At 37.5% G+C, this 26658-nt stretch overlaps 1 protein-coding gene and 1 long non-coding RNA gene across 3 annotated transcripts in view; one reads left to right on the top strand and one right to left on the bottom strand.

The window, feature by feature from the left end:
- SYNE1 (spectrin repeat containing nuclear envelope protein 1) overlaps positions 1-26658 on the top strand; it is a 290474-nt gene that overhangs the window by 18374 nt on the left and 245442 nt on the right. The gene's annotated exons all lie outside the window — the stretch shown is intronic.
- LOC111926711 (uncharacterized) lies at positions 10343-13286 on the bottom strand. Of its 2 annotated transcripts, none has more exons than XR_002863138.2 (3): positions 13235-13286; positions 12116-12164; positions 10343-10438 (listed from the first exon to the last, which is right to left on the bottom strand). It is a non-coding gene; the product is annotated as an uncharacterized LOC111926711 (long non-coding RNA). The 2 variants fall into 2 exon arrangements; XR_015282548.1 differs by lacking the exon at positions 10343-10438 and adding an exon at positions 11549-11658.

The following is a 26658-nucleotide window of genomic DNA, read 5'->3' as shown; positions in this document are numbered from 1 at the left end:
CTGTTTGTTTTGGCCAGGGTTTCTATTTTATTGTCTCATTTTCCAAGACATCCCTAAGCTTTTCTAAGTCCATGTTGTGCAGCCATTCCCAGTTCTGAGGCTGCAAACTGCTCTAGGCTTATACAATAATAATACAGATGATTTTTTTCCTTTTATTTGACTCTAGAAGCCTCCACTGGGTAATGTAGAAACATCATGTGTTTTTTCAGGAGAGAATCAAGAGTCAGCATCACCAGTTACAGCAGCTACAGGCCAGTTGTACCAGCCCAGTCACTCTTGCCTGGTAGCCGAGTGCTGTTTTGCAGCTGGGCATTCCGATTCCATTCACTCACGGGTGAACCTGATGTACCTTGTGAGGACAAGAAGTACCTTTCAATGAAAGTCACAAAGCTTGAGCTTCCATCCAAATGAGAAGTGTTGGGAATGGACCTTTCACTCAAATTTGTAGTCCAGCTGGCATTTTTTCCCCTTTAGATTGTGTTGGCACAGAAGCTCAGACTGTGGTGGTGAGATGATTCTTAAATCAACCAAAACTCAAGTTTGTGGACAGGAGAGACAGGGGTGAGATTATGCAATGATCAATCACAAATCAATGAAAAAAAATGTGATCAAGCTGCTGGGTTATCAGAAGTCTCCAGGCATAAATGTTTGTTAACAGATGTGAGTTGTGGTAGTAAAACACTCTGGTTTGAGACTTATTAGACAGGACATAAGTCTTAATAGCCTGGAGTTCTGGCTGTTTTGCATTAGTGAAGTTGAGCATTGCAGGAAGAGTAAGATTTGAAAAGGCATTTTGGCACCTGTTGATAGATAGTGCCATAAAAAGGCATGATGTGCATTTTTTCATACCTCTTTAAATGCCTTACTTCAGCTTCAAAGTACTTTATAATCCAATCCATGAGCAAACAAATGTATTAAAAATTTTCAATGAGACTGTACTGAGATTCTAATTAGTATTAAGAAATTACAAGTTTATTATTTGCAAATTTATTTAGTGCCCTAAATATGGTTAATATTTCTAAATCTAAATTCTTATTTATTGGCACTTGTGAGATAAAGTCAGTGGGCTATCCTGGAACTACTAATTCTGTTCTTTAGTTATGTCCATTAAGTAAAAGTGAAGCCGTGTGGCCACCTTGTTTACCTTTCTTAAATACATATTCATCCTACTAAAAAACTATAGCTATATTTGAAGCTTTGTATTGATTGCTGCTTTTTCATTCATTCAAATGAATGAAATCTTTCTTGAATAAAAATCTTAAATCTTGCTGAAAAGATTTTGTGTTCTGCTTCCCAAAGAGACAGGAGCTCATTTCTATTTTTTATTTAAATTTTATAAATTTAAATTTTTATTTATTATATTTTATATATTTTTTTATATAGAGAGCATTTTATTGCTCTCTCAGGAGCAGAAAATCTGCTGCTTCTGCATTGCCGTGTATCACAGAAAGGAGTTTAGTTGTATAATCTGCTTTCTTGGTCTTTCTTTCCAGAATGGCCTTTTGTTTGGTCACTTTGGTGAGCTTGTACAAAGCCTCATTGCATAATTCTTCTTTTATAATCTTCAGCCTGCCTTTTTATTTTTGTGGTTAGTAAGAGAGCTGGAGGTGTGATCAGCTGCCAGAAGTGATTTGAACAAATGAGAGGAATCATGAACAGTTAATTGTTGTGTTTACATCTGGTTTCTAAGAGACCAATAGTTCAGACTTACTGTTTCTATGTGTTTGTATTTGAGATCTTGAGCACATTCAGATCCTGTGTTCCCTGGGCACACTTGTGTCTGCACCAAAAAAATTACACTTTGTATTTATCCGTAAGACGTCATCAGTTTTGAGTAGGAAATGACATCCATTTATGAATGAGATTAAATAATGGTGTGTCATTGTGCTAATTCTTAACTAGTCAGTGTGGTTTTTTTGTTGCTGTTTTTTTTGGGGTTGTTTGGTTTGGTTTGGTTTGGGTTTTGGTTGGCTTTAGAAGCAGGTATGCCAAATATGTAGTGAAGTAGCACATTTTTACCCATGAGGGACATAAAGTATCACTGTCTGGGCTGGAATGAAACAGAGAAAGGTCTTGTTCTCACCAACTCCTCTCAAAGTGTAGGATGAAAAATGGCCTTTACTGCAGTCAGGAAGAATAAATCAGTTCCTAAAACTACTGATCTGGCTCAGAACCAGCATGTTTCTACAAATCAGGTGTACATCTATGTACCGACAGAAATCAGCTTCTGGTAGTTGCAGGTGGTTATTTCTGTTTATTATTAATAGCTGGTTGTTCCTGTTGAAGGACTTAAATAGTGTTGTCAGGAATAGGAAGTACCTTAAAATTTGGCTTAACATCTATGGCTTACCTTCAGCAGTGTGTTTGAGAAGTCACACTGTAAATTTCAGCAGCATACTTTCTTCACATTTTCTACACTATTATATGCTAGTAAACAAACCTGAAAGTTTTACAGGCTTTAAAGCACTTTAAAGGAAATTACTCTTGCCGTAGTTAAAATGCCAAACCTCAGGGCTGCAAATGTGCAGCTGTTTAAAGTATGACAATGCAATGAGGGTTCTCCAACTGGAATGCTAATTGCCAGCAGATACAAATTTGAATGAGGCCAGACCTAGAATCCATATTCAGTGACATCATTAATTAACGTAGCATAAGTGAGAGTGGTTAAGGTGTTCAAGTTATTCTCCCAGGCTTATTATTAAGTTTTAAGCTATCAAGCTGAATTATAGTAATGTCACAGGAAATTATATATGTAAACAGGCTTATATGAAAATGTACACTTAATTTTCTTTCTGGGAAGGAAAAAACTGGAGTTGATAGATCAAAATTCTCAACACTTGTCTACTTCTTTTTACCAAAGGAGATTGTAAAGCATAGAAATCAGGGCTGAGTGGAAGATTAAACAGTCTTAAAAAGAAAAAGCCTACTTTACACACACACACACACACACACACACACACACACACACACACACAATCTAATGTTTTCTTGCTTCTGTGAGAAAGATAAAATTGTAATTAAAAGTTAGAAGGGTTTGAATAATGTATTTTCAAGGAAACAGAACAAGCTAACACAGGAATACCCATAGAAGTAAAAGAAAGGGAAATGAAAGTGAAAGGAACACATACAGGCTTCTGATAGGTAGTAATGAAATAAAAAAAAAAATCCTGAGGAAAGAAGATTGGCTGTTGAGAAGAGCAAAAATTTTGCCTTGAGAAACAAAAAAAAGAGAAATTGCTTTACATCTCTGAGCATAAAAGTTACCATGGCAAAAGTTTCAACTATGGTATTTGTGAACTGTCTCAGTGTCAATTAACGCATAAGAGCATGTTTCAAAATTCTCACATGCAAAAAAGAGATATCTTTCATCTGAACAAGTAACTTTAGTTCAGGGTATGATCACAATGTCTATACCACCACTACTTGCTTGCTCCCTTTCAGGATTTGTCTGTTTGCTAATTACTAGATGACAGATGGATGCTGAGCTGTGCTTCCCTGATCCTGCAGCATACTCTTGCACTTGCCCTGGCAACAGCAAGAGCTGACACTAGCCTGTTATAAAGGACTGCCTGGGTTTCTACTCTCTTCCTGATAAATGGATCTCATTTTGTAGGTGATTATTTCAGTTTCCAAATAAGTTAAAGCCCTGAGCACTTGTAATTAGAGTAGTTTCTTACTAGTCAGTTGTTACCTTCTGTTTTTCTCTGGCCTCTTTTACTAAAATCTATTGCTTGAATTCCTTTACACTCGAAAACCTTCCAATTTAATTACATCTTTTTCTAATAATTGTCTTAGATGAGAGCAATTTATTTTAGCGTTATCTGAATTTCAATATTTTTCATGTTTTTGCTGCAGAACCAGAAAGAATTAAAAGCTTGTTAAAAGCTGATTTGCACAGAGTTAAGAATGTGTAGTGTCTATTGGTTCAGATTTATTGATAGGCATTATCCTTTAGATTTATAGACATTTTCATCTAGATTTATATTCTAGCATAGAAATATTTAACTTGAGGTGCTGCAAAATAAAGATACAGCTCAATAGCTTGTCACTGAAACCATATGCTGCATTTACATGACCTCTTTCACTCTGTCTCAAATCAGTGCTACAGGATGCTGATCATCTGTTCTCCAGAAATCTTTTTTTTTTTTTCTGCCTGTGACTGGGCAGAATTGGTGGCTGATTGCCAGCAATGCTGGACATAAGCTGCTTTGGCAGATTTACCCTTTTAAAACTGTGTTTTATTTGCAGGGAAAATTGTCTCCTTTCCCACATACAGGAAAAACCAAAACCAAAGGAAAAAATAAACCTTCAAAATAAGACTGAGATAAATCTAGTGCTAAAAAGTCACTATGGCAAAGAAATCCTAAGTTTAACATTTTCAAGTTCACTAGGTTTCTGTAGTCACAATGAGGACTGACTGTAACCAGTAAAGACAAAATCAGATTAAGTTGTTGGGTAGTGATATAATGTATAATCTAATAATCTAATTTCTCTAGTTTCCCTTTTCTTCACCCATTTTACCATCGAAATTAGGAGAATGTATACATCTGAGCTTCTTTTTTTAGCTGAGACTCAAATACAGATTGAAAACACAGACTTTAGGCTAGCATAAGCCTCTTTTTTTCTCTGAAGAAAGCACTCAGACCTTGAAGCCAATGTGTTGCCCTTGAGGAAGAACTAGGCAGACTGAGACAGACATTTCTGGAGAACCTAGCACAAGATGCACCAGATAAGACTCTGACCTAAACTGAAAGAAATCATAATTGTGAAGCCAGGAGATTCTGTTCTGATCACCTATATGATTTCAGAATCTAGTCCTGCATGGTGCTGTGTCTCATGTGACCCTGTAATAGTGAGAAGTGGAGTAAAAATGGGTACAGGGAATCTCTTCTCCATTTGCAAATATTATCACATTGATTAATTTAACACTGAACATTGTATGCATGTGTATGTGAAAAAGGGAACACCTAAGGACATAAAAAAGGAAGTTGTCCAAATGAATAAGTTCCTCTTACCTCCTCAGATAAGCAGTTTGCATTTTGCAAGTCAAGATTGCCTAACATAGTAAATTTACAGAAATAACTGTGGCTTCTCTGTTCAAAGCCAGCACCTCTGAACATGAGACTTACTAGACTCCACTTAAAATGAAACCATATTGGAGGAGAAAGCATTTGAAAGTATGACTTCGTGTTTTGGAGCTCACTGTTTTAAGGGCTGCATTTCCTGCTTGGTGGGAGGAGTATGTATGGATGGGAATCAGGAAAAGATCTCTTTGCTTGTTTACCCTCTGCTAATCAGGGTTCAGAACATCTTGAAATTTGTATATGATATGACTTTTGTCAATAAGAATATCATGCCCTTGGACACTTCAAGAAGTCTTAGGCTCCTGGTGGCCACTTTCAGATCTTTAGTCTGGATTTAATCTCTTTAGCAGTGCAGAGTTGGAGATCACATGTAAATCTATATGTATAAACACACATACAAACAGAGTAAAGCAATAGACACAGATATTTCAGGTCCAGTTGATCAAATTACTATCTAAACCAAAATTGCTTACTACATCCCAAACATAGAAGAATAGTCCATAATGGAGTACATAAGTCATTGTCATCTAATTGGCAAAGCCTGAACACAGAAAATGTAGAAATGCTGTGGTATTAAGTGATTAAAGTGAGTATTAAAACCAATTGAAAACATCCTTTTATTCCTTTTTAGGAAGGAGAGCTCTGCTGACAAGAAACCGAAACATATTTGTATAATATTTATAGCAGTTTATTGCAATTGTATGATCTGCATTACCACATTATTTAAGTGTCTCTTAAGTGTAAATTTTTAAGGTATTTATCTTTGCAACATTCCTGCTTGGAAGGAAAATTACCTTCTCTTAGATTTGTGAAGTAAAGATGCTCTAGACCTGCTTATAAGCATATCAAATACAAGAGATGTAGGCAGAAGCCAGGTACCTGTTACTGCAGATTTCCATGGTTTTCTGTAATTACTACACAATAATTAGGACTGATAAATAAACAGGATGAGCACATTTGTGTATTCACCCTGTGTCTCTCATATATATATTAACGTGCAGTGGCATATCATTAAAATAAAACAAATCAAACAAAAATGCTGGGAAGTAACACACCATAAAGAGCCTAAGAGCCTCAGAGATCATCAGCATTTAACTGTGGAAAAGGCACTGACCCTTCTCCTGCTTTAACCAGAGTTGTAACTGAGGTCATAGCTGGCCTTTGCAGCCTCCGTGGTACTCCACCCATATTGTTTTCATGAAGAACTTGCAGTCACGTCAAAAAACATCAGAAGGAAATAACGTTTGTGTTGCATTTGTGTTTGGATTGTTGTTTGTTTTCTTGGAAGGAGGCTGTTCTTCAGATGATAGTTATTTTTAGTGCCTATGAAACCGAAAGACAGCGAATGCTGGATGGAGCCAGGAAAGCTGTGAGCAAATATAGTATTGGTGAAAACTTGCAGACCGGAATAACTAGTTGCCTTTGTCCTAAGCACCACCTATTCTGGATATTAGCTTCTTTTAAAATAAAAATGCCCCATTGTTGGGATATTGTGGTGTGGGTGTGTGGTCTTTCTACAGCAGATCATAAATTACTGTTTTCTGTGACCTAAGGCAAGTATAACTGTGCCTCTTCCCCTCTATTTAAAAATATCAAATTCTGTCCTGTTAGAGAACCCTATTTTCTATATGCATTGAAAAAATTAAACCTCAAGATCATTGAATAGGGGTACTGAGTTGTTATAGTACTTTACAAATTTTTTGTGGCATACTATACACTTAATGTATATACTATACATTTTTTAAATTGTCTTTTTATACTAGCCTGATATAATTTAGGTTTCATAGCTGCTGGAAAGTTCTCAGTACGAAACTTTTCTCTGAAACCTGAAGAATGTAGAAAATACTATTAGGGCTTTACAAAAATTCTGCCATCTCTAATGATGATGTTAGGCTCTTCAGTTTCCTGCTGTGTTCAGTGACTGGTAAAATTTCTGTGGACAATATTTATCTTCAAAGGATAGTTAGAGTTTTAACTAAACTTCAGTCTACATATATAGGCTTGTGTTTTTGTGGCCTTTAACAAAGTGATCTGAAAACATCTTCATCAAATTTTGTGTGCTATCAGTTGGGTATTTAGAAACTATAGATGTAAGTTTTCACTTTAAGAATCTAATCTGAATTTGCAAACTCTTTGTCAAGTCCTCAGACGACTTTGAAGATATAGAAGACATTGTCTTTCAAGAATTTTATTGAACCAATGAATGGCATAGATTCCCCCATATTTGTGAGCTCTTGGGAAAGGTAATTGCAAAAGGGTTTTCAAAGCTGAGAGTCTCAACTGCTTGATACTGTGTGATGAGTCAGCCATTTGAGATAAGGAGAGCAGTCTCTTTATCACAAAGCAAAGCAAGTTAAATAAACTATATGAAAGAAGAGATTGTCATAAAAGGCAGTGTAGAAACCATTGACAATTCAAAAGATTTATGGAAGGCCTTGTTTCTTTGGGTTTTTAAAATGTTTTTACTCTAAAGTGGAAAAATACCAAAAAGTTATCTGTTAAGGAAATCATATTGTTGAAGAGATTGTTGAAGAAAAATACGTTATTAACTTCATTCTACATTCGTTAGAGAACACAAGGAAATGCAAAAGGGAAGGTGGTTTTATATAGGTGAATAGATAGACCAAGCATGGATTTTATGCAGAGGAAGAAAGAATATCTTTGGGATTTTAAGATGATGCGAAAGTAAGGATGATAGTGCAGAACAATTAAAAAAATAATTCCATACTGCAGCCAAATGACTTGAGTTAAATGTCTCTTCTAAGACGCTTAGTTGTAGCCATGAGGAGCTAAAATGCTCTTTTCATTTTACTGCAACTAGAGCATTGTAGAACTTCCTTCAAAGAACTTTGCTTCTTCTACCTTGAAAGCTTTGGAAATACTGAAAGTGCAGAACGTACACTTCCTTCACAATTTTGAATGATAGTCAAAATTTTCCACCTCTGACCTCATTTGTGCTTCAGTTTAGCTTATTTTAGTGCAGTAATTTCCTTCGTCAGACCGCTTGTAGCAGTCTCTGCTTAATCAGCAGTTATTTATAAGGGTGCTTGCTTGACCTGCATGACCCTGCCAAATCAGCCTGACATGGTTCTGATCTGCCTTAAATAGAAAGATTGGCTTAGTCTCCAGGATGCTCCCTTTACCTGCAGAGTGCATGTGTCCGTCATCCAGCTGGCAAGAAGAACATTGCACACTGTTTATCCGGCAAAATCAAGCCCACATTTAACCCAGAAAAGTTTTTGATATAAATATCAATGTTTCTTTTTGTTTTATTGTTTGTTTGTTGTGTTTGTCTCTTTTTTTTTTTTTTTCTTTTTTTTTTTATATAATATACATTAGTAGGAAATAATGCCTGGGATCTGGCAGCATTTTCACCGATGCTCTTGGCCACGTGTCCACGTGTATGGATGCCCTGGTAGACCCAGGGAAAACTCATAGGAAAAACCCTTGAGGCTGTTCTAAAAATCTTTGAAATGCTGGCTCAGGAGGCTGGGATTTAGGAGATGCTCTTGGACAGCACTTCTGAGGTCTCTAAAATCTTTCTGGAGGATGGGATGGAGGAGTGGTTTGACAACGGCTACAGGAGGGTCCTGCCACCCAGATCAAGTCACAGATGATTATTTAACAGTTATTTAAACTCAGAAGTTGTAAAGTCGATCCTACATGATATCCAAAGGAGGTTCTTTTTAAGTGATAACACAATAAGAGGTGGGACTCTCACGCTGATTAGCAGCATTCTTTATAGTAAATTAGCTGTGAATGGCAGTGTTTCTGCACGTTTACATTCAAAAAAATTCTATCAACAAACTGTTTCATACAAAACATCAAGAAAAGATAAGGTCAGTAATTTATGGTTCCAAGTCTGTAGATTACTGCTTGTTCAGTGTTGTTCTTTGGTAACATTTTTCTAATATTCTGGGTTTTTTTTTGACTCATTACCAAGTTATTTGTGTTTCTTCAGATTTTCTTTATGATACTGTCAACACAGTGTGTGGTTTGTTCAGGGGAATTTGACAACTGCATTATTTCCTCTAGTAAGCAAACTGTTATTAATGAATCCAAATCTTTAATTAAAATTATCAAATCAATTTTCATTTGTAAATTATAATTTAATTTTTTTTAAAATTCTTGCCAGTAGATAGTAAAGAGAAAGATTCCTTCGTACAAAGCAATATTTAAGTTTGTAATTTCCCCATATGTTTCTTCAGCATTGTTGGGGGCACGTCCTTCTACATCAACATCTGGAAACCAATGCAAGAAAGTATTTGTAATAGTAAAGAAGTGAATTCAAAGTATGATTTCTATCAGGACAAAAAAGGATGTTTCAGTTGAAAATCTTATTTGATCTATGTCTACATTAAATTATAGATGAAAGGTGGTTATAACTTGTAGATTCAGTGACACAAGCTCCACCAAGCAAACCATATACAGACATATCTGTATTAAAGTAATGGTAATTGAAACAGGGAAACCCTGTAACAAGACTGGTGGAGAAATTCCTACTCTATGAAAAAAAAACAAACAGTGACAGAGCAGATGACTGAGAAATGCAGTTAAGGTGTTTTCACTTGGTTCCAATGAGAAGGAATCAAAAGTCTGACCCCAGATTTGTGGTAAGGAATTAAGGACATGTGGAGATACCCTGTCACTGAGGACATGATGGTGAATTTCTGAGCCATGCAGGGAATCAGAAAAGAAGTATGCCCAGCAGGACATGGCCCTAAAGAAAATGTAGGTCAAGCTGGAGAACCTCAGGCAGAGTAAGTTGGTGCAGGGATCAGATCTGAGTTGGTAAGAGCAATCAGTGAGGAAAAGGAGGATCATTTCAGCCAAGTGGCAAATTGAACATCTAGGAACAGCTGGTGGGATGACTCAGATGGCGTTTGGGGAAACCCTCTATTCAGGCTCACAGCCAGGCACTGACTTACAAGGCTTATCCTGGCTCTCAGTTCTCATTTGGTGGTAGAATCTGACTACTGAGGTAGAGTCTGACAAAAGCTGACACACATTTATCTGTTCTGGTTTTATTCTTTATGCAGGAAATTACGTTTTCAAATGAAGATTTAGGGTGCTCTTTTTTTTTAGGATGTGTATATATATTTTATTTTTCCCAACTAGTGAAATGTTGAGTATTAAGTATTGTTAGAACTGAAATGGTCACTAAAATAGTTGTATGTTCCACAAATTAATGTGTGCATGTGATGTGCACACTTACATTGATTGTGCATTCATCTATACATGCATGAACACGTGCGTGTGAGCTGAGGGGTATTACCCAGGAGCACTGGCAGAGACACTGTCACATTTTATTATTCTTCTCTAAAATGCTATTTGCTTTTGGGGATGAAGAGGACCTGTAATCAAACAGTTCATTTAGTAGGCACACATGCCACTTGGGTAATATGTATTTTATATGGGGAATAGTTTCAAAGTTACTTAGCCCAGATGCAACACTTTTGACTTGTATATGCCTCAATATTTGTTTTTTAAAGGTTACATTTTTAACTTGGATCCCTAGAAAGGTGCCCATATTTTGCGCCTAAATAGAAGTGGCCTCATTTTCAGCAATTGGGAGCACCTTCAGCCCCATTTGACATGACTGAGATTCTTTTGCTTCTTTAATAGTAAAAAATGAAGGTATGCACCATGTCCCATCATACACCCCAGACTAGTGTTAAAATACTGAAGTTTTTAAATATCCTCTGCCTTTCATTGTCTTCATGCAGTATTGTAATGATTCATCAGGAAGGCCGACTGGTTTTGACTTTGATTGGATGTGACAGCATGTTAGGATTCTGCTTTTACTTCTGAAACTATACCAAAACCCATTATTTTGCATTCCTTGTTTCTGTGTGAAAGCTTAAGTACTTTTAATTGCCACAGGAATTGTCTGCTTGTTTATTCTTTTGCTGGTTTTTGTAAGAGCACACACCCAGAACCTGTGGATATCATCCAACTTGGCTGAGACTTAGTGCCAGATAGACAATTTTTCATGTTCAGTTAATGTTACTCAGCTAATCTGTTCAGAATTAATTTTTTAACACATTTTTAAGTTGTGAAGCTCTTCTATTTTCTGGCCCAGGGAATAAGAGATATACAGAAATTTTGAATTAGATTTTAAAAATATACATAAAGGCAAACATAGTAACTTTTCTCTTGCCCAAGTCTGTTTCATCTAGGAAGAACTCTGTGTTTTCAAATATTAGCAAAACCTCTTGTTAAAATTTACTTTGAAGGCTGTATTTAAAATGATGTAGAGATTGTGGGTTATTTAAAATGCTATGTTGTGTATTTAATGCTTGGGCTTTAGTGTAATTTTAAAAAAAATAAGCTGTAATTTGTACAACTCCTGGTAAACAAGTGTTAAGCCATTTCTGTGTTTGCTCTCTACCCTCCTCATTTTTTTGTCTGTTTTTCCAATGTTTGGTTGCGTTATGCTTTACCTAATGCAAGGACTTACATAAGAATGGAAATAACCTCAGTCAGGGTAAGTCAGCATTGCTCCATTTCACATGAGTAGAGCACTGAGGAGCTGCCCTGTATCCTTTGCACATGCAGTTAATGATTTCAGCTCCTGATAGATAGAGACAAACCTTCTGAGCAGGCACTCTGTGTTTTGTCTGTGGCCATGTGACACCAGCCAAATTTCTGTGTTGCTAGGGTGTAATGATAAATATGAATTGGAAATGGGGTTTTTCTCCAGGCACTCCACTAAGCTAAACATATTAATACATGGCATGTATTAAGGCCACTAAAGAGCATATTACAGTAGGTTGGTGTCCTAGAAATGACTGGGGGTTTTGCACACAGGATTATCTTGCAGCTTGAATCAGGCAGTAATGATGCCTGGCTGGGCCTGCACTCTGGAAAGGCTCAGCAAAGCACTCAGGGGAAGTTACAGAATTAAACACTTCCTCCCTGATCTCCTTATCCACCCTGCTCTCCCTGTCTCCACCCTTACCCTATCCCTTTCCATATCCCTTGCTTTATGGTGCTGCATCTGGGGAGAGGAAAGAATAAAGTGGTGTTACCTGATTAACTTCTGATTTTGTGTTCCATGCAGAGCGCTTCTTTGCAGATCTGCTGGTACAGAAAGCCCAACTTAATGACTCTGAAAAGTTTTTATTCCCTGAAGTATAAATCTCATGGCCTCATCGTGATCTTTGCTTTACATGTTCAAGTAAAAATTGGCATGCAAATTTCATACAAGTATGTAAATCCATAGACATAACTTACTTTAATGTATTTATTTTTTTAATATATGAAGTATTCAAAACACTCTTGAATTTACTCCTAGTTCTCTAGATCTAGAAAACCTAAATCTATGGTATATATTTTTGGTAGGTGCCACTTTTTCTGAGATGTGAATTTTGTCCAAAGTCCCAAATTTGGTTATTTCTCTGTGCTTGATTGCTCACATTTCCTAAACCAAAGGGAGACCAATTGTCTAAAATCCAGAAATAGATGGACATCATACCAAATAATGGACCTGAAATATTTCCAATTGTGTGTACAATGGAATGTGTATGGATGTAGTAGGAATACAACAACAAATGATACAGCTTAAGAGGACTCAGGCTTTGAAGACTCTTGTACTGGGCAGAATGCTTATTCTTAGTCTCTGGTGTTCATTATCTGGGACATATATGAGTGATAATGAAAAAAGTCTTGAGAGCTGTTGCGTGAATAAGATTTTTCATTAATAATTCACTTTATGCCTTTAGAACCTACTAGGTAGTTCACTTTTATCAAAATAGCATGAGATTAGGAATCCAATATCACATTTATTTTCACTAATTTCACTGATAGAATCATAGGATATCCTGAGTTGGAAGGGACCCACAAGGATCGCTGAAGTTCAGCTTCTGGCTTGGCACAGGACAGCCCCAGGAGCCACAACATGTGCCTGAGAACATTGTTCAAGCACTTCTGTCACTCTGTCAGGCTGGTGCTGTGACCATTTCCCTGGGGAACCTGTTCCAGTGCTCAGACATGCTCTAGGTTGAGAGTCTTTACCTGAAATCTAAACTAAACCACTCCTGAAACAACATCAGGCCATTCCCTTGGGTCCTGTCACTGGTCACCCCAGAGATCAGTGCCTGCCCCTTCTCTTCCCCCTTGAGGAGGTTGTAACTGCAGTGAGGTCTTACCTCAGTCTCCTCCAGGCTGAGCAGGCCAGGTGACCTCAGCCACTCTTCATACAGCTTCTTCTCAAGACCCTTCACTATCTTTGTTTCCCTACTTTGGACACTGTGACAGCTCAATGTCTTTGTGACATTGTGATACCCAAAACTCCCCCAGCACTCGAGCTGAGGCTGCCCCAGCTCAGAGCAGAGCAGGACAATCCCCTCCCTTGCCCAGCTCTGATGCTGTGCCTGATGCCCCCCCAGGACAGGGTTGGCCCTCCTGGCTGCCAGGGCACTGCTGGCTCGTGTTCAACTGGCCATGGACCAGGACAAGTCCCTTTCCATGGTACTGCTCTCCAGGATCTCACTCCTCAGTCTGTCTGTACTTCCAGGGTTGCCCTGTCCCAGGTGCAGGATCTGTCAGTTTCCCTTGTTAGATTCCATACAGTTGGTGATCGCCCAGCCCTTTAATTTGCTGAGTTCTCTCCAAAGGGCCTCTCTGCCTTCAAGGCAGTCAGCAGCTCTTCCCAATTTAGTATCAGTAGGAAACAGTATTCCTTTGAGTCCTGCATCCAAGTCACTTATGAAGATGTTGAACAGAACTGGGCTAAGATGCTTCAAAGTACTGAAGGACAAATTATAATGGAAAGTGCAATTACCATTGAGGCAAGAGCTAGTGCAGTTTGGAATGTGTTCATCTAAGGGTCTTCATATTTATGTCCTATTTTTTTAGCTCTAGAATGTCTACCATCATCATGTACTTAAAAGACCATTGTCAGCCTTTGATTACAGAATGGCCAGCTTATAAAATTTGATGCTTCTGGAATTCAATTATTAGCAAAACACTAAAATAAAATACTAAATCATCTTCTGGCTTTCATGGCTGAAGAGGAAGGTTTATAAATTAGATGCTAGTATAATTGTAAAAAAATTTAAAATCACCATTGGGTGGAGTTGTTGCTTATATCATATCCTAATAACTCAATTTATCATGAGACTGTAACAGGCTCTGGTGTGGACCCTGCATGTGAGAATTTAAGAAACTTCTGTCATTCACTTTGCCTCAAATGTGAACTTTTCTGCAGAAGCTATCATTTGAGCTGATTATCAGACAGAGAAGTTCCATCACACTTCTGGCTTGGGACTGTTTGTGGTTATACTCCTCTGGCCTTACAATGAGTAAATGGGGCTGAACTTAAAACTATAGGTTTTGCTTATATGTTCTCTGAAGTGGGTCACTCAGGTGATGTTTTTAGTCAAAATTCCTGAATAATTACACCATTTTTTTTTTTTACTAATTGTGTTAATACTTCAATAGCAGTTACCTATGAAAGTACTGGTGTAGTAATTTTATTTTACACTGTGAAGGTGGCAGAGTTGTCCTCCATCTGCTGGGAGCCTAAAGGGCCTACTTTTTTTTTTAACCTTAATGACAAGTGGTCTTCAGAGTATCTGCAGATACTTGCTTTCAGAATCACTCTTTGATACTCTTCTCCTTAGTATGAAAAGTTGACCAGCAAGTTCAGACAACTCTAGAATAGCAATGGGAAACTGAGTTTTTCATTGCATTTCACTGTTATTCTCTCCAGATAGGACACAAGCTGTACCCACTGAAGTTTATAAAGGCTTCTTGGACTTCAATCAAGGACTTGAAACCTTCAGTGTCTTTCAGGAAGTATAATTCCTTTGTCAAAACAATTAGAAAATCCTGTGGTATTTTTGAGGCATAGATCTAGATACTAGGTTGTAGCCTGCAATCATTTCCGTTGCAGTTTTTCTAGTTTCCTGGTATGAAAGAATATCTAACATCATTGCCAAGGATATAAAAGCAAAGTGAGCTAAAAAACATTGAACAGTTTGTTGTTATGCAGTGAACATTATGTCCCATTAAGCAGCTGAGTGAAAGTATTTCAGCTCTGCATGCTGTGGCAGACTTGTTTGGGCTTGTTTGTTGACCAGACAGCATTTAATTTTTCTACTATGTCACAAAGTATTGCTTTCCCAGACTAGGGAAATAATTCAAAATTAAGAGGTGCAGTCTTTAAATGCAGACATTGTCATTATGAGAAAATAGTACCCAAACTGAAACAGGAAGAGTTTGTATAAGTATGGTGTGAAATGCAGCATTGAGCTGGTGGGAAGGAGCCCAGGTGTTGCTGTGAAGACATCCCTGGAGGAGGCTGAGAGTGTTTGATCCCTCTTGGGGACAGCTCCCACCTTCCCCCAATGTCTGCTCCTGTTTCCAGCTCTGCTGCCAAGTGCAGCCACTCTCACCACTGGATCCTTGTTGCACGCTCTGTGATGTTACACCTGGACCCTGGACCCCATGCTCAGCCCCTCTGCTGCACATTTCTTGCCTGTAGGAGGATTTACTTGAGGTCACTGAAAGTAATTTCTTCATGTGTGTGCTTTGTCTGGAGTACGGTTTCCCTTCAGGAGTGAAGGATCTGTTTCACCAGCTAGAAACGACAGTGCTAATAAAAAAACAAGTAGCAAAGTTTAGAGGTGGCAGAAATTCACTCAGTAATACATTTCTTTGTTAATGGGATTTTTTCCTGGGACACAGTTTCATGCTGGTCAGTAATATCTAAGTGCTATAATAATTGTTTATCTTGTTTTTCTTGGCAAAAACAATAGTTGAGTGGAAATTAGCAAAACTTAATACCAGAACTACTGATAATGCTACACAGTATGAATTAGCACAAGCGAATATTTTATTTTTCTGGCCTTATGTAGGTAATATTTATTAATTCTAAGTGGCCTGTGGTCTCTTCTTCGGTGGACATACACAAAGAAGAATGGGCATCTGACCTCCTAGGGCACAGACTTTACTTTTTTACCTGAAATAAACCAATTTTTTTATCTTCACTGGAACTGATTGATAGGCCAGGCACACATACTTACCCAAACAAGCAGATGAGCTGGACAAACTACTTTTTCTTTAGCTTGAATAAATGTTAACAGAGAAGTGCCAGCTATTTCGCTCCTTCTTTTCACAAGGAGAGTAAGAGGCAAATGTTGTTCCTATATTGCAAGGTTCAGTTTAAAATGAGTTTTATCAGTTGCTGCAGCCTGGTAGGAAATACCTATTGGTGTTGTAATTAGGGTCACTGGTTGTGCTCATGAGCCAACACCACAGTTGCTTCTCAGTTACAGCATATGGTCATGCAGCTCTATTTCTAACAGGATATGAATTTCAGGTCTTGTAGTGCCCTTTCTGTTTCCATTGCATCCTTCTGCACTAGCAGATACAAACAGTACTTTTTTTAACACCTCTTAAGAATGTTGTGCATTTAATAGGAGTGTGGTTGGCACACATAAAATAAAGGCAGCACATTGCTGTACAGGAACAAGGTCACCACTGTGCTGCTGCCTTTGCCTGTGCCAGAGCCCTGAAAACCCGAGCTGGAGCTGCTACTTCCCCTGTGGAGTCAGGATAATGGCTACTGCTGTAGGAGCAGAAGGGACGGGAATCTTTGGAAGCCACAGTTGCTGCTCTGACTTCATACAGGGTCTGTACTTCAGGTCGGGCAGGCAACTTTACTATAATGTACCTTCACTGTGTTAAGATACTTTGCCAAAACCCCAGATCTTGGTGTGTTTTGAAAAGTGAATTCGAAACTTATAATAAAATATTTTTGGGTGGTGGTTTTTGACGAACTGCAGTTAAAACCTTTCACTAGGTTCATCATCATTATTGTCATAATCTGATCTACAGCACAGTCCTCATGTTTGGTATTGGTTATCTTTAGAGAAAATTGACAAGTGTTCTTTTGAGTCTTCAGGGGTCTTACTTACTGACTGAAATGTAGATACTGTGTGGCTTCTCACGATAATTATATTTTTTTCTGTTTGAAGAATACAACAGAAGCATCCTAGGGAGGATCAAAATGAAAAAGCCTGATTAAGAATGGTGAAGTATAAATCTGTGTGGTCTATTTTTCCTTTCACTTAGATTGACTTTACAGCTGAATGTAGACCCCAGTACATCTCACTGTGGTTCTCAACATGCTCTGATTTATTCTCATGCAGCCCTGATGATGTCAGTGGAATGACTCAGTGTGAAATCACAATCAGGCCATGAGCTTTCAAGCTTTCTAGAAGGTAGCCTCAGGTATGTCATGAAACAATGACATAGAAAAGGAAGACATACATGCTAAATTTACTGAATAAAGCAATCGTTGTACCAAACAAGCACAGTATATGCATTAGATACCCATTTACAACTAATTTTTTTTTTCCTTTTTCTTTTTCATACTATGGTAATTAAAAACAACACAAAAGGAAGAGACATACACCTAGCCACAATGAAAAAGAGCCTACTAACAACAAACCAAATGTTTTCTCAAGAATTGCTTTAACAAAGTTTTAATTAGATGTTTTTGCCCTATATTTCTGTAGTATGTATAAAATTTGGGGGGGATTTTATGCTGCTAATTGAAGGCTAGTATAGTATCCTTTCACTTAAAACTAATGTCTTTTTAATAAAGTAAATATGAAAGGTAGTTTCAGTGCATTTATCATCACTTTTACTTTTTGGAACATTTCTGGTTATTTCATAGAAGATACATGCTTCTCACAAAACACTGAATTTTTTGTGATTTAGTAATGATATTTTTCTTGCTAAGTGAGGGAAGTTAAGTATGCTATTATGCATATTTCTTTTGCTTCTCCTGAGAGTGAAGTAAAGAGAACAAGAAAGTTGTGAGTCTTCAGTAAAATTTATAACTAAGTTGAAGTAACCTGAAACTGTACCTTGAGCTGCATGAAAAGAAGTGTGCCCTTGTGAGACCCTGCCTGGAATGCTGCATCCAGCTCTAGGGTCCCCAACACAAGAAAAATGTAGACCTGTTGGAGAGTGTCCAGAGGAAGCCACCCATTGATCAGAGGCCTGGAGCACCTCTGCAATGAAGATGGGCTAAGAGAGTTGGAGCTGTTCAGCTTGGAGAGAAGTTTCCAGGGAAAATTTATAGCACCTTCCAATATCTAAAGAGGGGATACAAGAGAGCTGGAGAAGGACTTTTTACAAGGGCAGCATTCCCTTTTTACAGGACAAAAGGGAATGGCTTTTAACTGAAGGAGAGTAGATTTAGATTAGATATTAAGAAATTCCTTACTCTGAGGGTGGTGAGGCACTGGAACAGGTTTCCCAGAGAAGTGGTGGATGCCCCATCCTGGTAAGCGTTCACGGCCAGGGTGGATGGAGCTCTGAGAAATCTGGTTTAGAAGAAGGTTTCCCTGCCCATGCCAAGTTGGAACAAGGTGGTCTTTAAGATCCCTTCCAATCCAAACCATGCTTTGGTTCTATAAGTCTGCGATTTGTGTCCCACACTCTTGGGGACTTGATCACCCAGAAGAGAAGTCAACTGAGTGGTATCTTGAATCTTCTCTGATCCTTGCTGTTTCCTAATGAATCCAAGCTTGGGAAAGTAGGGGAGTTATTGCAGCTGACTTGTCATATCCTTATGAGTTGGGATATGTGCTCACATCTGTTGTATTTGAGGACCACCAGGTCCACTAGATTAAACAAATACAATTCTGTAACACTTTTAGTTTGTGAAGGAGAGCAGTTTAGATGGAAGTGAAAAACTCAAAAGTTTGTAATTCATCTCACATTTAAGAGACCCACAGGGAATTAGGGAAGAAATTTTACCTCCACAGTGAACATTCATGTACTCTGCTGTTTTCTTGCCCCACATACACATGGAAATCCTGCAACATGAAGACTTCCTGCCTATGGTGTGCTTTGAGTTCATCCAGTTGTGTCTGGGCATACAAAGAGCATGCTGTGCCTATTGGAATACATTACCAGACCAATTGCTAATGTCTGCTGCACTTGTAATTAGCTGCCTCGTCACTGCCGTCAATAGAAACAGCACATACTTGCCCAGAATGAATATTAGAAAGATGTTTGAAAAGAACCCAACCAAACAAGCAAAAACTATGTCAGCACTGATTTGACTTCATCTTTGGATTAGACTGCTGGTTTAAGGGAACCTACTTTTATGCTGTTCTGGAAGAATAAAATGAACGTAGAGTCTAGAAGTTGTGTTAGGGAGTTTCTTTCTATTTAGTGTCGTATATTCCATGCCTTCCCATTCTGCAGAGGAATTGTGTCAGGCCAACTGGAATAAATACAGACAAAATCTTATAAAATGCATGTTCAGCTTGCAGAGCTTCTCTTGAAGTTCACCAGAGAGTTCACTCTCTGGTGTACAGTGTGAATGAGCTGAAGGAAGTGAGGTTTTTGGTACTTTAAAACGTATTCATCTTGTATTTTCTCATTGATTATGAATTGGATTAAGAGAAAGGGTGTTTTTTTCTTTCCTAGCAATTTGTGCAAATCAAAATGCGTTCATCAAGGTGCTGCTTGAGACCAATATTCTTGTTCCTTCCTTAACTACTAGCAGTGAAATTTTGTGAACTCTGGAATGTACCTATCATGTTTATCTGTTCAAAGGCTGGAGATCAAGCACTGAAATTCTTGGCAGTTTTTAATTAGTACTAATTGATTTTATTAGTATTAATTAGAATTCTTTTGGAACTTTATGCTAAGAGAAAATTAGAGGGACCTGAGAAATTTCAAACTTGTGAGATTCAATAAATATCACTGTCAACAGAAACTTTCTAAATGTGTGCAGTTGTGAGTACTCAACTTTTCAGTATGGATGAATGCACAATCTCTTAACTGCTTATGCCAGTATGGGATGAGTGTCCCCTGCAAGGCAGCATGCTTATAAGAATTTTTCTAGTCATTGTGTAGCTAGCTGATCTAGTGAATGAACTTGTCTGGGTTTTACTCTAGTTATTTACAAAGTGTGACTTTCATTGCCTCTTTGTAAGGAGGATATATCTCATAGGCTGATAGGAAAATTCAGGTGGGAAAGAGGTCTGGTTTTCAACTTCCAGATTGGTTGTTGATTACGAGCTGTATCCTAGCACATTGGGGTGGAATGATGTTCAGAGAACAGACTCTGATTTTGATGTATGATAAAGTCCATCATTCCTAAGACTTGGTTTCAGAGATTGAAGTGTCTTCATTCACATTGTAGACAGTTTTGTTTTTAAATTTTTCTCTTCAAAACATTGGGCTTCAAGGATTTTCTAAAGGGGTTTTGTTTTGTTTTTTTGTGAACTTAATTATTTCTCCCCCATTTTTCATAGTATTTTCATAATAAAGAGAAGAAATAGTTACAGAAATAGTGCAAGAGTTGCAAAGTCACGTGCTTAATTAGGTCTGAACAGGGAGAGCAACATTATTGTAAACAATAAAAAATAAAACCCCATAATTTATTAATTGGCAATTTTCCCTTCATGCACAAAAAATGGTAGGGAGCATGTAGTTAAAACCTGTTTGGTTATGTAATTAAAGACTGGTCTTATTACACGTGTAGAAGAGGAGAAAATAAAGTTTGTACAGGCATGATTACGACTGGAGTATGTAACTTCTGGGTTGTCTTGGCAATGACAATAGTGTCATGCACTCCAGGACAGCACAAGCAAATTCTGCCTGTTTCTTTCACTTTTCCAGGTGCCAGTCAAAGGTTTCTCCCACCTTCTGGGTACATGTTGTCTAGATAATTCACATGTTTCTTCTTTCCTCCTTAGATTCCTCCCTTTACCCCAGCGTCTGTCCTTTCTGTGCCTGAAACAGAGAGCTACATCCAGCTGTCATCATGGGGATGAGAGGGGAAGTGAGGAGTGATGTTGAGCTTGCAGCTTCTCTCTAGGATTATTTGAAGCTGAAGCAGTTATAGACAGTAAAATTTGATTTTTTTTCCCTGTATTCCCCAAGCTGAAGCATGTTCAGCTGCTCTTTGTGGGAACAGTTTGTGTTAAGTCTGCTTAGTGTTTCATCAAGGCTATGAAGATGGGTTGTTGGAGAGTCTAAGTGCTAAAATTTAAGTGTATATAAGAGTTTGAAAAGGCTTGTAATTTGGACAAATTAGGAAAGACCTTTTCAGGGATATCCAGAGCTCTGCTCCTTGCCAAATGTGTAACTCTGGAGGTCCTGCTTATTCATTCCTATATAAAGAAAAAAGCAAAGCCAAATCAGCCAATGTAAAATTAAGATTCTTTTCATCACAAATAGCTTGTAGATGGATTGACAAAAAGTGATTTTATTTCCACTGACTTTTTAAAGCATTGTCTGCCCTAAGTCATAAGCTTGTTTGTAGTTCTTTACTGTCTGTAGCACTTTATCAGGTAATTTCTTTACTAGCTTTGTTTCTCTTTCCATGCCTGAGCAATTGCACAGTCTTCCAGGCCTAGATATCACTTAGTTACCATAATAGAGTTGTCTGTAGGAATGAAGATTTTACTGAAACAAATCCTAATGGAATTGCACTTGGTAGCTCACCCTTGAAGTCTGCCTTGAAGTTTTAGCAGCCTCTTTTACCTTTGGCTAGCTGAACTGAACACCATAGACAAATCTGTGATTCTTATCACTTTGAGGGCTCATTGAATGTTTAGGCCATTTGATGTTCTCAGGGGGCTTCAGATCCTATGCAGCTTTCATTAAAAGAATTCACTGGTTGTGAATGAACTCGCAGAAATGGTGGTCAAAGTCACGCATTCTTCCAAGATGTCATGTGCCGTGCAGGACAGACAGCACAGAGACTGCAAGGATGTGGATCTCAAAAGTAACTATCATTGTCAGGAAATCTGTTTCTGTTCAAGACATTGCCCAATTTGATTTCCTTGAAAGTCCATCATTTCTGGATAGTTAGCATCTCAAAAGTGCTTCCTGGTATTTGATGGGCAGCTTGCTTCCTTTCTGTGTGGTGTCCTGTTTCTCATCTTACAACATAGCAGGATATATTATTTGGTGCCACAAAATTTAGTATTGCTTTAATCCATACTACCACGTCTATGTTTTTACATATTTTTATGCAAAATAAAATATTACTGATTTTGAAGCTGTTCTGTTGTTTTGCTCTAGCCTTTTTTATTTGTATTAGAGTAATTACAAGATTTGTTACTATAAACAAATATAAATTTTTAATATAATTATTGGTGAATATTCTGAATTCATGAGCAACATACTAAAAATACCACTACAGTAAAAGACCTTTATACCCTGATTTTATCCACTGGACAGCATTTGCCCAGTATATCTCCATTAGTTTTGATTTATTTCAGTAGATTCTGATTTTTCCATATACAAATCAAGTTTTTTTCCCCACTGTTTTTAGGCTAATGAATTCACCTAGGCATTGAAAAATGATAATTTTACCATTGGTAGTAGAAATTTGCTCCAAGCAGCGCATTTGCTGCAGTGCATTTACGTTCCTATGTCTTATGACATAGAAACATTAAACATTCAAATTCCAATTCAGCTCTGACATTTTTGCACAAAGTCTCTCTCAAAGGTTGTAGTGCATAATGTTATGAGCAGTTCTATTAATGTCAAATGACATTAGCAAATCTACTGCAAATCAGTGATGGCTGTTACAGTAATTTGCCTGCCTGACAAGGTTGGCTTCAGGAAAGCAAGAGTCTCCATTGTTTTAGGAGTTCATGTGAGTGCCACAGAGTGTGTAAAAGATGGAATCACAGCCCAAGCTTTCCATTTTTAGAGATCTGCCACCTTCAGTCTGACCTCATAATTATTTTTTGTATAACTGCTCTTTAGCTATTTCTCTTGAGTGCAGATGACTGCTTAAAGCCCTAACTAATAAAGATGCTGGTAGACATACTGGTACTGACCTAGATTACCTATAGAGCTATAATCAACATTTTAAAAGATGTTCTTAAATTATTTTCTTTAAATTATTTGATGTGAATACTGCTTGTCTTTAAGACTTCTGTTAAAAATTAGACTTGTTTTCTATGCGACATGTTATTTTTTTAAAATTTGACTTTGTTAAAAGCTCTAAGGGAGTGGACCAACAACACACAAAGGTTATTACACAAAAGTTTTTCATGTCAGTAGAGGAATGTGTAAATGGCAATATGATGCCAGTTACAGAACTGCAATTGGCTGTAACAAAACACCCAAAATATTTGTTTGGGACCTTTTTTAAAAAAATTATGGTCATTGCAGTTTCTACTGTAGAAGGTAGTTTATAGACGAGGATGATTTCTCATCAGTGCCTTTAAATACTAAAACCTTCAGCGAAAATGAATTTTTTTAACTGATGTGCCTACTTACTAGCATGAATAGATTGACATAGGAGTGCTACATAGGATAGTTACTCTTTTTAATGAAATTCACTGGATTTCCTAGATTTCTATGTGATTTGAGTATATATAAGTATATACTTAGATATATAAATATATAAAAATATTTAATTATAATTATCTATGTATATATATACATCCCTTTAAGTATAGGAAGTAAGGAAAATAAGTAGTTGTAAGAAAAAAATGGCAAATTGAGTCTAATCAGTTATATCAGGCTGTTTTCTTCTTATCTGTTGGTGCAGGAGAAGATAAATGTGTGTGAACACTTAATTTCACTGTCCCCTGTGCCAAACAGATGAATAAACAGACACCTGCAGAGCAGCAAATCCTGAATCTTTCAGATGGAACTGAAACCATTAAACATGATTAATTCAAATATTGGGTATCCTGATTTTAGCTAATATCTTATTCAGGGTGCTGCTTTTAAAAATGAATTAAGTGTGCCTATAATGGTTTTCTAAATGGTGGTGTTTTAATTTCTGACTGTATTCATTCGAGTGTGGATACTACAAAAGTGAGTCATAGGTGAGTAATATGTTTACATCATATGGAGATTAAGACGTCAGTCAGTGAGATGAAAATAGTGCAGCAGCACAGGCAAATACGCAGTAAACATAAAATTCAAATACATTCATTGATTAGTTATGAATGCATTCTGCTTCTACACGTGCAGAAGAACATAATGCAGCCCATGCAGGCAAAATACGTTGCGTAGCAATTTAATTTTGGTTTGTTCTATTTTTAGTCATTCAAAACACAGGATAGGAGCAAGTATGCTGCAAGGACTGGAAATGGGAAAGATGCACAGAGTCAGAAAAAAAGATATTTCAGACATATCTTCCAATCCACTGCAGATATCATGTTGTTCTCATTTGTTTCTCCAAACACCAAGGGAAGCTTTTCTGGTCAAAGTGAAGTTAGGGGCAGTGCAGTTATGCCCAGTGTCCTGGCTTCTAAGAATCAAGATAAAATCACTGCTCTGTGCTCTGTTAATGCTCTGATCCTTCCTGTAAAAATCAGAGTGCAGGAAAGTGGGGGATAATGTGAGTCTGGATGGCTCAGGAACATCTGATGTGCTCATGAGAATATGGCCACAGCAGGGCCTTACCTTGGATTTAAGGACTGGAAGTCTCCCAAGTCCCACAGTAGAAACATATGCTGTGACAGTCTAAGTGCTGCTGGGAGGTGCAGCCAACAGCCTGAGTTAAAGTACATACTCTCTGGTGCTGGCTGCATTTTTTGTTCCCCAGATCTCAAAAATTTAATTCTGCTTTCACAGTCCACAGCATGTGCTTCCAGAGAGCCTGTTTTCTCATTGTGCTTGCAATAAATTGACTGAGAGCAAAAAAAGATTGATTTGTTCAGTTTATGCTTTATTCTAACCTGATTTTTTTTAAAATGCAACCTTCTTTGGATGTTAAGTGGAATCATTCTTTGTATCTTTATAAACAGTGGCTAGATAGACATTCTCTCTCTCTTAGAAGGAGAAAAATAAGAATTGCTTAAATTTAAAATACATATTTTGTAAATACATTCAGACAGTAAAAGCAGAAAGTCCTCAGCTGTGTGCCAGTTGCTGTGCAGCAGCATGTGACACAGCAGGCAGTGCTGCTGCAGATGTGAGCCTGCTTCTCCATACTTCAGATTCCTCTAATTATTCCACCAGTATTGTGTGGTTTTTCTCTATTTCCACTCTTGTACATGACATAAAACCTTTGGCTCTCAAAGGACTGTACTTAGGTTACCTAAACATTGTGCAAGCCCCGGAGAGCTGATCCCCATGATTTTCTCTAGTAGGGCTTTGGCCAAGGATGACTGGTTCCCTTCTAGCCCTTGTGTGTGGATTTTCTTTCTGCAGAATCTGATGGAGAGCAGGCTGGTGCTCGGTGGTGGAGCAGGCTATGTGTAGATGTGTAGACCTAGATCCCAAATCTTGGAAATTTAGATAAATGGTCTATTACTGTGACCATCTCACCGTCTCTGATAAAGCACATTCAGTAGAAGCACTTATCTGAAAGCTGAACTTTGACAAATGCTGTCTTTCACCTTAAAATATAAAAAATTGATAAATGCATGAGGAATTAAAAAATATATTCTCATTTTTTGTATCAATACTGCTAAGTCTTCTTGTCAACTAAGCAGCAATGGCCGCTGAAAATGTTTTTTTCCTCTTTGCTTTAATCCTTTCTTTTTATCCTATAGTCAATAGAGTTACTGTTAAACCCAGAAACTTAGAAAAAATACATACTTTAGAGCTACCACCAAATTAAATGTGTTTAATCCATAAAATGGATTTTTTAAAAGCCAAAACTTTCCTGGCATTAATGGGACATTAATGGGACATTTCCTGTCCCATAAAAAAACATCAGCTGGTGGTTGAAAGGACAAGAAATGAATTTGCATTGCCTCTGCGCACTTTCCCTAATTGGTGTAGTCCACCTGTTATGGAAGTGTTGATTAAATCATGTAGCTTAGAATATTGCCCCTTTTCATAAGCATATCCCCACAGTATTGCTTTCACTCTGCAAGATTTTCTATAGCTGCTTTAAGTTAAAACTCTTCTTGATGATGATATGAATTGTTACATAGCATAACTTACTGAAGGCTTTAGGGATGTATGCCAGACCACTCATCAAACAAAATTTTCTATTGAGGTGCTGTCCACTGCTTTCTGTGCTATGTTTTCATGTGACATGGAAATATTGCAGCTGTTTTGGGACACTTTTCTGTATGTACTTCCATGTTGATTCAGCAGTATGACGTGAACCTGGAAAGCAAAATAAGACAAAAAGCTCTTTGTTGTTTTTAGTGCAGCACTATCAAAACCAAAGAAAACAAAAAAAGGATACTGAAAATGAAGAGTTGTGAGAAACTTAAATTCCACTAGAGCAAGAAACAAAACAAATCTTCACAAAAACAAATTTTTCAGTCTGTAAGAATCAATCAAGATGCTTTTATTAGACACAAGTGTGAACTTGACTGTTGTGACTCTGTGTGTGAGCCTCCTTCTTGTGTTACCTTGAAGCAGAACACCGTATTTGCCACCCTGCACTGTCCCATCCCCAAGCACCAGGTGCTTGATGTGCCATCTGCTGCTGCACAGTACACACCTGTCAGCATGATAGCAGACATTAGAAAAAGTATGCATGATGAATATTCCATCAGCATCTTCATAACTGTCTGAAGATGCATAGTTGTTTGTGTTAATTGATCCAAATAATTTGTTTTAAATGTTTTAAAGTAAATATATCCAATTATGTTTG

Source organism: Cyanistes caeruleus, chromosome 2, assembly GCF_971803275.1.
Source record: "Cyanistes caeruleus chromosome 2, bCyaCae1.hap1.1, whole genome shotgun sequence".
Taxonomy (NCBI): Eukaryota; Metazoa; Chordata; class Aves; order Passeriformes; family Paridae; genus Cyanistes; species Cyanistes caeruleus.
The sequence above is the reverse complement of the archived record's forward strand: the minus strand, read 5'-3'. Positions and strand labels throughout refer to the sequence as shown.